Genomic DNA, 11,634 nt, shown 5'->3' with positions numbered 1-11,634 from the left:
GATGAGTTGGTCTATGTCAAGCAACCCCCCGGGTTCGAGGACCCCTACTTCCCGGATCATGTGTATCAACTTGATAAGGCACTCTATGGCCTTAAACAAGCCCCACATGTGTGGTATGACCACCTTACCGAGTTGCTACAAGATCGTGGATTTGAAGTAGGACAAATCGATCCCACTATTTTTACTAAGAAGGTCAAAGGGGAGTTGTTTGTATGCCAACTATATGTTGATGATATTATCTTTGGTTCTCCTAACAAAGCTTTCAATGAGGAATTTGCCGCTCTCATGACCTCCAAGTTTAAGATGTCTTCGATGGGAGAGTTGAAGTTCTTCCTTAGTTTTGACATCAAACAAAGAAGAGAAGGAACCTTCATCAACCAATCCAAATACACTCAAGACATGCTTAAAAGATTCAAGCTAAGTGATGTCAAGCCGGCTACTACTCCAATGCCTACCAAGTGCCAACTTGACATCGATCCCAATGGTAAAGCGGTGGATCAAAAGGTATATCGCTCCATGATTGGCTCCTTGCTTTACCTTTGTGCATCTAGACCGGATATCATGTTGAGTGTGGGGATGTGTGCACGTTTTCAAGCCGCACCAAAGGAAATTCACTTTGTGGCGGTCAAGCGAATCTTTCAATATTTGGCTCATACCCCAAACTTTGGCTTATGGTACCCAAGTGGAGCAAACTTCAAGCTTGAAGGTTTAACGGATTCCGATTGGGCGGGAGACAAAGTGGATAGGAAGTCCACTTCTGGAGGGTGCCAATTTCTTGGTTGCTCTTTGGTAAGTTGGTATTCCAAGAAGCAAAGTTGTGTCTCTCTCTCATCCACCGAAGCGGAGTATGTGGCGGCCGGTAGTTGTTGTGCTCAACTCCTATGGATGAGGCAAACTTTAAAGGAGTACGGTGTCATTTGTGACAAAGTGCCTCTTTGGTGTGATAATGAAAGTGCCATCAAGATTTCTCTCAACCCGGTGCAACACTTTAAGACGAAGCACATTGAGATTCGGTATCACTTCATCCGGGATCACATTAGGTGAGGGGAGATCGAGCTCAAGTATGTCAACACTCATGATAACCTTGTAGATATTTTCACGAAGCCCTTGGATGAAGCAAGATTTTGCGAGTTAAGGCATGAGCTAAATATCATTGATTTGAGCAATGTGACTTGAACCCGTGCACCCCCCACCACACTCAACTTGTTTTCTAGTTTAGGTGTAGGCATGGACATAGGGGGAGTGTTGTTCTCTCAATGAACTCTCCCTCCCCCCATTATGCATAAAACGATCAACTCTTTCACATTAGCCATTTTGATGGTACTTGTGCTTCAAAGACGAGTTTTGGTCATGGGCCCAAGGATAATTCTTCGCGGTGCCATACCAATTGACTCAAACATAGGTGGCTCCGGCCACCGCCCTCCCTTGAGAGAGGCCAGAGCTCGCTCTTCTTTCGTTTGGTTGCTTTCAAGGAGTGGGTTCCGGTTCTTTGTTCGTGTGTGTGTTGTCTTGTTGGTGTTTTTCTTGTCTTTGCCTTCCCGTTCTTCTCGGTGTGTTTGAGATTTAGTCTAGAAGCAATTTTTTGGTTGCTGGCGGTACTACCGCTGCTGGCGAGCGGTACTACCGCTCCAAGCGGTACTACCGCCCTCCAGCGTGGTACTACCACTGTGAGGCGCGGGCAGGGGTTATATCGGGGGCAGGGGGAGTTTCTTCTCCCCCATACCCATTCGCACGCCCCCTCGTCTGTTCCTCTCTCTCCATTAACCGGCGCCGCGGGAGGGCTCCGGCGGATCTCACTCTGGGACGTCCCTCTCCATTTCCTTCGGTGGAGACGATCCCCACCTTGTCCTCTTGCCATGGATGCCGGTATTGCCCCCGTTCTCTCGTTCTTCTTGTCTAGATTTCCAATCTAGCATCTTAGGGGCAGTAGCAGTTGCATCTCTAGATTTTTGGCTAAATCTAGGCTTGAGTGGGATGGAGAATGCTTCTAGGCAGTTTGGATTGATGTTTGGTTGGAGTATTTTTGAATTTGGTAGGACGGTAGTGCCGGATCTGACCACGGTAGTAGGAAACTGTTGTTTCCCCGTCTCGAGCAGTACTACCGCTCTCTCCAGGGCGGTACTACCGCTTGAAGCGGTACTACCGCTCCCTGTGGAGCAGTACTACCGCTCCCTACCAACCTCCCTGTGGAGCGGTACTACCGCTCCCTACCAACTTCCATTATGCTTCTAACTTTCAGTGATCTTTTTGCTCGTGTTTTGTGGCTTATGCTCGTTCTTTCTGGTTGTTTGCGTGTTCTTGTGTGTGGTTCCAGGTGATGAGGTCCCTGAGCATCAGGCTCGTCGTGTCAACCCCAGACGTGCCACGTCCAAGCGCTACCGCACCACCGAGCCTGCCCGAGGTTCTTCAGGTGCTCCACCTCCACCTCCACCTCAACTCCAGAAGAAGTCTGGGCTCAAGCCAAAGCCCGGCAAAACCGTGCCAGAAATGCAGCCAAAGGAGTTCTGGGCAAGGCGCCGCCGCAACCCGTATGAGGCTGACCAAGATCCCACTTTGGTCAACCGTCCGTTCTGGAACAGATTCCAGTTTGCCATCTTCTTCGATGTTCTCAAAGCCAAGAAGAATCTCTATGTCAACGTGCACTCCATCGACACCGACCATATGGAGCAAGACCCTGACTACTTTGGTGAAGCTCTTCAGATGTGCACTCAACTAAACATTCTTGGGATCATGAAATTCAACAAGGACTTTGATGCTGATATGGTGGCCCAATTCTATGCCACGGTTCACCTTGGGACTGATGAGGATAGGACTCTGACCTGGATGACCAATGGCAAGTTGCTTTCAGTCAAGTGGAAAGCATTCATGCAATTGATTGGGGTACAAGATCTAGGCCTTGAGTCTCCTATCGGCTTTCGCCCTCACGGCCGCCCCAATGCCACTCACAAGCAAGCTCTCTGGCCCTACTGCACTCTGAGGATCAACCATGAGACAAATAAGGAAACCTATGAGCTGCCTGCCTATCTGGATATCCTTCACCGCATCTTCGGAGAGACTCTTTTCCCTCGCATCGGGAATCTGGACCAGGTTCACTCGTATCTCATGGATATGCTTCTTTTCTGCCAGCGTGAGAAGGGACAGCCCACCGGCGAGTCCTTGGATATCTCACATGTTATGTGGTCTGAGCTGCTGTCTGCTATCTCCGAGCGCAAGTGCCCTATTTATGGTCCGTTCATCATGCTGCTCATTGAGAAGGCCTGGGATCATGTCTATCCCAAGGTGCCTCTGGAGACTGGAGAGTTGATCTCTCACGATGTCAAGCGTCTGAGGAAGAAGGATAATTGGGGCACTCAGGCCCCTAGGACTGGAGTTCCTTCGTCTGCTGCTGCCATGGAGACCGAGGAGGAGCTTGGAGCTGATGATGATGAGGATGATGACTACTTGCCTTCTGAGGCAGAGCCCTCTTGGGCAAAGAAGCTCAAGTCTAATATGAAGAAGTTATTCTGCATGGAGGCTCACAGTCAGTACATGACTCATGTGGCTGAGAAGAAGGCTCGATGTCGCCACAAGGAGCTCATGCGTCAGTTGGGTGCTACAGTCAACAGTGGATCTGAGGACCAACTTACTAAGGAGGAGGAGTGGATTCAGCAGCACTGCCCGTGGACCGATTCTGATGCCGAGCACTTCCAGACTGACGACGGTGGTGCCGATCATCCCGCTGGGCTCTGATGCGTGTGTCCCTCGTTTGCTCTCACCTGGAGCCGTAGCAACACTCCCTCTCCTTTTTGGTGTCTCGATGCCAAAGGGTGAGAGAGTTTAGGGATTTGCGAGTTCGTGTCTTTCGTCTCTTGTTCGTGTTTTCCTCGCATTTGCTTTGGTTGGTTTGTCTGTGAGACCTAAGTTCGAGTGAGACCTAAGTTCGAGTCATATGGTGTGAGACATATGCTACCTTATCTTTCCAGTATCATTATCTATGTCACTATCTAGCTTATGAGTTGCTTGCTTTTCTTGTTATATCATCTATGCTGCTCTCATATACCTTGCTTAGATTGTTGGTCTCTAAAATTTAGGGGGAGCATTGATCCTAGTATGTGTGCTGTGCAATCCAAAGCACTTATCTAGATAGCACACATCTAGGGGGAGCCCATCTACATCTTGGGACGGTGGGGTTTGTACGCTTACTTTATATCATGCTTGTGCAAATCCCGTATTGTCATCAATCCACCAAAAAGGGGAAGATTGTAAGGGCATATTTATCCCCAAGTGGTTTTGGTGATTGATGACAATGCTTTTGTGGAATAATCGTGTGCGTTAAGTTCTTTCAGAGATTCATCCATTGGCACGAGACGATTTCCTCCCCTCGGTGTTTTATTCAAGACAGTGTAGCTCCTTCGTTTCGTTGTTGCTGGACTAGTTTCTTAGGAGTCACCGTACTATTAAGAGGATCCGCTTTGGTAAGACTAGGGTGGAATCAACACGTACACATCCCAATCACACCCATCGTCTTCCTTTCACATCTTTGGAGCTTCCACTTCTCTTACATACCTGCTTCATCCTGTGCCAGCGGTAGTACCACGGTCCACAGCGGTAGTACCGCCAAAGCCTTCCAGCAGTCGTACCGCTCCGCAGGGCGGTAGTACCACTCTGCAGGGCGGTAGTACCGCTCGCAAGCTTCGGCCGTAGTACCACAGCTGTTCCGCTCTACTACCACCTCGATTCGAGACTGGTGTTTTCTCGTGTCGAGTTTTGCGGCACTAGTTGCGGTAGTAGAAGCGGTAGTACCACTCATCTTTAAGCGGTAGTACCGCTCCTACTCCTGTGGTAGTACCGCTCTGGGGCCAGTGGCCTATCTTCCTCTCCAGCGCGGTAGTACCGCTGGGCAGGGAGCGGTAGTACCGCTCTCAGCGGTAGTACCACCCTGCCCTAGCGGTAGTACCGCTCTGTGCGGGGATGCTCAGTGGGGTAACGGTTGGATTTGTTCCCCCACTATATAAAGGTGTCTTCTTCCTCCAAGTTGACCTACCTCTTTCCCCCAAAGCTCCATTGTTGCTCTAAGCTCCATTTTCGCCCGATCTCTCTCCCTAGCCAATCAAACTTGTTGATTTGCTCGGGATTGGTTGAGAAGGCCCAGATCTACACTTCGACCAAGATAAATTTGATTCCCCCCACTTATCCCTTGCGGATCTTGTTACTCTTGGGTGTTGAGCACCCTAGACGGTTGAGGTCACCTCGAAGCCATACTCCATTGTGGTGAAGCTTCGTGGCGTTGTTGTTGGGAGCCTCCGATTGTTGTGGAGATTGCCCCAACCTTGTTTGTAAAGGTTCGGTCGCCACCTTCAAGGGCACCAATAGTGGAATCACGGCATCTCGCATTGTGTGAGGGCGTGAGGAGAATACGGTGGCCCTAGTGGCTTCTTGGGGAGCATTGTGCCTCCACACCGCTCTAACGGAGACGTACTTCCCCTTAAAAGGAAGGAACTCCGGTAACACATCCTCGTCTCCACCGGCTCCACTCTTGGTTATTTGGTGCCTTTACTTTTGCAAGCCTACTTGCTTTACATCCTTTGCTTGCTTGTGTGCTAGTTGTTATTGCATCATATAGGTTGCTCACTTAGTTGCACATCTAGACAACCTATTTTGTTGCAAAGTTTAATTTGGTAAAGAAAAGCTTAAAAATTGTTAGTTGCCTATTCACCCCCCTCTAGTCAACCATATCAATCCTTTCACCAATGTCGAGTGATCTACTCCTAGATCACTATTGTACTCCCTTGCCAAATACAGAGCAAGGTATACAATAGGTCTGGTACATAGCATAGCATACTTTATAGAACCTATGACTGAGGCATAGGGAATGACTTTTCATTCTCTTTCTATTTTCTGCTGTGGTCGGGATTTGAGTCTTACTCAATTTCATACCTTTGCAACACAGGCAACAACTCTTTCTTTGACTGTTCCATTTTGAACTACTTCAAAATCTTGTCAAGGTATGTACTCATTGAAAATCTTGTCAAGCGTCTTGATCTATCTCAATAGATCTTGATGCTCAATATGTAAGTAGCTTTACTGAAGTCTTTCTTTTAAAGAACTTCTTTCAAACACTCCTTTATGCTTTGCGGAATAATTCTACATTATTTCCGATCAACAATATGTCATTCACATATACTTATCAGAAAGGCTGTAGTGCTCCCACTCACTTTCTTGTAAATACAGGCCTTTCCAAAAGTCTGTATAAAACCATATGCTTTGATCCACTCATCAAAGTGTATATTCCAACTCCGAGATGCTTGCACCAGTCCATTGATGGATTGCTGGAGCTTGGACACTTTGTTAGCACCTTTAGGATTGACAAAACCTTCTGATTGCATCATATACAACTCTTCTTTAATAAATCCATTAAGGAATGCAGTTTTAACATCCATTTGCCAGATTTCATAAAATGTGGCAATTGCTAACATGATTCGGACAGACTTAAGCATCGATATGAGTGAGAAAATCTCATCGTATTCAACCCCTTGAACTTGTTGAAAACCTTTTGCAACAAGTCGAGCTTAGTGGATAGTAACACTACTATCAGTGTCCGTCTTCCTCTTGAAGATCCATTTATTTAACATGGCTTGCTGATCATCGAGCAAGTCAATCAAAGTCCATACTTTGTTCTCATACATGGATCATATCTCAGATTTTATGGCTTCGCGGAATCTGGGCTCATCATCGCTTCCTCATAGTTTGTAGGTTCATCATGGTCTAGTAACATGACTTCCAGAACAGTATTACCGTACTACTTTGGTGCGGACTGTACTTTGGAAGATCTACGAGGTTTTGTAGTAACTTGATCTGAAGTTTCATGATCATCACCATTAGCTTCCTCACTAATTGGTGTACGAATCACTGGAACTGATTTCCATGATGAACTACTTTCCAATTCGGGAGAAGGTACAAATTACCTTATCAAGCTCTACTTTCCTCCCACTCACTTCTTTCGAGAGAAACTCCTTCTCTAGAAAGGATCCATTTTTAGCAACGAATATCTTGCCTTCGGATCTGTGATAGAAGGTGTACCCAACAATTTCCTTTGGGTATTCTATGAAGATGCACTTCTCCGATTTGGGTTTGAGCTTATCAGGATGAAACTTTTTCACATAAGCATCGCAACCCCAAACTTTAAGAAACGACAACTTGGGTTTCTTGCTAAACCACGGTTCATATGTTGTCATCTCAACGGATTTAGATGGTGCCCTTTTAATGTCAATGCAGCTGTCTCTAATGCATAACCCCAAAATAATATTGGTAAATCAGTAAGAGACATCATAGATCGCACCATATCCAATAAAGTGCGGTTACAACGTTTGGACACACCATAACGTTGTGGTGTTCCAGGTGGCGTGAGCTGTGAAACTATTCCACATTGTTTTAATTGAAGACCAAACTCGTAACTCAAATATTCGTCTCCGCGATCAGATCGCAGAAACTTTATTTTCTTGTTACGATGATTTTTCCACTTCACTCTGAAATTCTTTGAACCTTTCAACTATTTCAGACTTATGTTTCATCAATTAGATATACCCATATTTGCTCAAATCATCTTGTGAAGGTCAGAAAATAACGATACTTGCCACGAGCCTTCATACTCATTGGTCTGCATACATTAGTATGTATTATTTACAATAAGTCAGTAGCTCGTTCCATTGTTCCGAAGAACGGAGTTTTAGTCATCTTGCCCAAAAGGCACGGTTCGCAATCATCAAATGATTCATAACCAAGTGATTCCGAAAATCCATCTTTATGGAGTTTCTTCATGCGATTTACACCGATATGACCCAAACGGCAGTGCCACAAATAAGTTGCACTATCATTATTAACTTTGCATCTTTTGGCCTCAATATTGTGAATATGTGTATCACTACGATCGAGATCCAACAAACTATTTTCATTGGGTGTATGACCATTGAAGGTTTTATTCATGTAAACAGAACAACAATTATTCTTTGATTTTAAATGAATAACCGTATTGCAATAAACACGATCAAATCATATTCATGCTCAACGCAAATGCCAAATAACATTTATTTAGGTTTAACAATAATCCCGAAAGTATAGGGAGTGTGCGATGATGATCATATCAATCTTGGAACTACTTCCAACACTCATCGTCACTTTCCCTTCAACTAGTCTCTGTTTATTCTGTAACTCCTGTTTCGAGTTACTAATCTCAGCAACCGAACAAGTATCAAATACTCAGGGGCTACTATAAACACTAGTAAGGCACACATCAATAATCTGTATATCAAATATACCCTTGTTCACTTTGCCATCCTTCTTATCCACCAAATATTCAGGGCATTTCCGCTTCCAGTGACCATTTCCTTTGCAGTGTAAACACTCAGTTGCAGGCTATGGTCCAGCTTTGGGCTTCTTCGCAGGAGTGACAACTTGCTTGTCTTTCCACTTGAAGTTCCCTTTCTTTCCCTTTGCCCTTCTCTTGAAACTAGTGGTCTTGTCAATCATCAACACTTGATGCTCTTTCTTGATTTCTACCTTCCTCGATTTCAACATCACGAAGAGCTCGGGAATCGTTTTCGTCATCCCTTGCATACTATAGTTCATCACGAAGTTCTAGTAACTTAGTGATGGTGACTAGAGAATTCTGTCAATCACTATCTTATCTGGAAGATTAACTCCCACTTGATTCAAGCGATTGAAGTACCCAAACAGTCTGAGCACATGCTCACTAGTTGAGCGATTCTCCTCCATCTTTTAGCTATAGAACTTGTTGGAGACTTCATATCTCTCAACTCGGGTATTTGCTGGAAATATTAACTTCAACTCCTGGAACATCTCATATGGTCCATGACGTTCAAAACGTCTTTGAAGTCCCAATTCTAAGCCATTAAGCATGGTGCACTAAACTATCAAGTAGTCATCATTTTGAGCTAGCCAGACGTTCATAACTTCTGCATCTGCTCCTGCAATAGGTCTGCCACCTAGCGGTGCATTAAGGACATAATTCTTCTGTGCAGCAATGAGGATAAACCTCAGATCACGGATCGAATCCGCATCATTGCTACTAACATTTTTCAACACAATTTTCTCTAGGAACATATCAAAATAAACATATGAAAGCAACAACGCAAGCTATTGATCTACAACATAATTTGCAAAATACTACCAGGACTAAGTTCATGATAAATTTAAGTTCAATTAATCATATTACTTAAGAACTCCCACTTAGACAGACATCTCTCTAGTCATCTAAGTGATCACGTGATCCAAATCAACTAAACCATAACCGATCATCACATGAGATGGAGTAGTTTTCAATGGTGAACATCACTATGTTGATCATATCTACTATATGATTCACGCTCGACCTTTCTGTCTCCGTGTTCCGAGGCCATATCTGCATATGCTAGGCTCGTCAAGTTTAACATGAGTATTCTGCGTGTGCAAAACTGGCTTGCACCCGTTGTAGATGGACGTAGACCTTATCACACCCGATCATCACGTGGTGTCTGGGCACGACGAACTTTGGCAACAATGCATACTCAGGGAAAACACTTCTTGATAATTTTTAGTGAGAGATCATCTTAAAATGCTACCGTCAATCAAAGCAAGATAAGATGCATAAAGGATAAACATCACATGCAATCAATATAAGTGATATGATATGGCCATCATCATCTTGTGCTTGTGATCTCCATCTCCGAAGCACCGTCATGATCACCATCGTCACCGGCGCGACACCTTGATCTCCATCGTAGCATCGTTATCGTTTACACCATCTATTGCTTCTACGACTATCGCTACCGCTTAGTGATAAAGTAAAGCAATTACAGGGCGTTTGCATGTCATACAATAAAGCGACAACGATATGGCTCCTGCCAGTTGCCAATAACTTCGGTTACAAAACATGATCATCTCATACAATAAAATATAGCATCACGTCTTGACCATATCACATCACAACATGCCCTGAAAAACAAGTTAGACGTCCTCTACTTTGTTGTTGCAAGTTTTACATGGATGCTACGGGCTTAGCAAGAACCATTCTTACCTACACATCAAAACCACAACGATAGTTCGTCAAGTTAGTGCTGTTTTAACCTTCGCAAGGACCGGGCGTAGCCACACTCGATTCAGCTAAAGTGAGAGAGACAGACACCCGCCAGTCACCTTTAAGCACGAGTGCTCGTAACGGTGAAACCAGTCTCGTGTAAGCATACGCGTAATGTCGGTCCGGGCCGCTTCATCTCACAATACCGCCGAACCAAAGTATGACATGCTGGTAAGCAGTATGACTTGTATCGCCCACAACTCACTTGTGGTCTACTCGTGCATATAACATCAACGCATAAAACCTAGGCTCGGATGCCACTGTTGGGGAACGTAGTAATTTCAAAAAAATTCCTACGCACACGCAAGATCATGGTGATGACATAGCAACAAGAGGGGAGAGTGTTGTCCACGTACCCTCGTAGACCGTAAGTGGAAGCGTTAGCACAACGCGGTTGATGTAGTCGTACGTCTTCACGATCCGACCGATCCAAGCACCAAACGTACGGCACCTCCGAGTTCAGCACACGTTCAGCTCGATGACAATCCCCGGGCTCCGATCCAGCAAAGCTTCGGGGATGAGTTCCGTCAGCACAACGGCGTGGTGACGATGATGATGTTCTACCGGCGCAGGGCTTCACCTAAACTCCGTGACGATATGACCGAGGTGGAATATGGTGGAGGGGGGCACCGCACACGGCTAAGGAACGACCTGTAGATCAACTTGTGTGTCATGGGGTGCCCCCTGCCCCCGTATATAAAGGAGCAAGGGAGGAGGAGGCCGGCCCTAGGAGGAGGGCACGCCAAGGGGAGTCCTACTCCCACCGGAAGTAGGATTCCTTCTTTCCTAGTCCAACTAGGAGAAGGGGGGAAAGAAGGGAAGTGGAGAAGGAAGGGAGAGGGGGCCGCGCCCCAAACCCTTTGTACAATTCGGACTGGGCTTGGGAGGGGCGCGCGCCACCTCCTGGCTCCTTCCCACTAAGGCCCATTAAGGCCCAATACTCTTCCTCGTATTCCCGTAACTCCCCGGTACTCCGAAAAATACCTGAATCACTCGGAACCTTTCCGAACTCCGAATATAGTCGTCCAATATATCGATCTTTATGTCTCGACCATTTCGAGACTCCCTGTCATGTCCCCGATCTCATCCGGGACTCCGAACTCCTTCGGTACATCAAAAATCATAAACTCATAATAAAACTGTCATCGAAACCTTAAGCGTGCGGACCCTACGGGTTCGAGAACTATGTAGACATGACCTAGAACTATTCCCAGTCAATAACCAATAGCGGAACCTGGATGCTCATATTGGCTCCTACATATTCTACGAAGATCTTTATCGGTCAAACCGCATAACAACATACGTTGTTCCCTTTGTCATCGGTATGTTACTTGCCCGAGATTCGATCGTCGGTATCCAATACCTAGTTCAATCTCGTTACCGGCAAGTCTCTTTACTCGTTACGTAATGCATCATCCCGCAACTAACTTATTAGTCACATTGCTTGCAAGGCTTATAGTGATGTGCATTACCAAGAGGGCCCAGAGATACCTCTCCGACAATCGGAGTGACAAAACCTAATC

This window comes from Triticum dicoccoides, chromosome 3B (assembly GCF_002162155.2).
Source record: "Triticum dicoccoides isolate Atlit2015 ecotype Zavitan chromosome 3B, WEW_v2.0, whole genome shotgun sequence".
NCBI classification, from domain to species: Eukaryota; Viridiplantae; Streptophyta; class Magnoliopsida; order Poales; family Poaceae; genus Triticum; species Triticum dicoccoides.
This window is presented reverse-complemented; position numbering follows the sequence as displayed.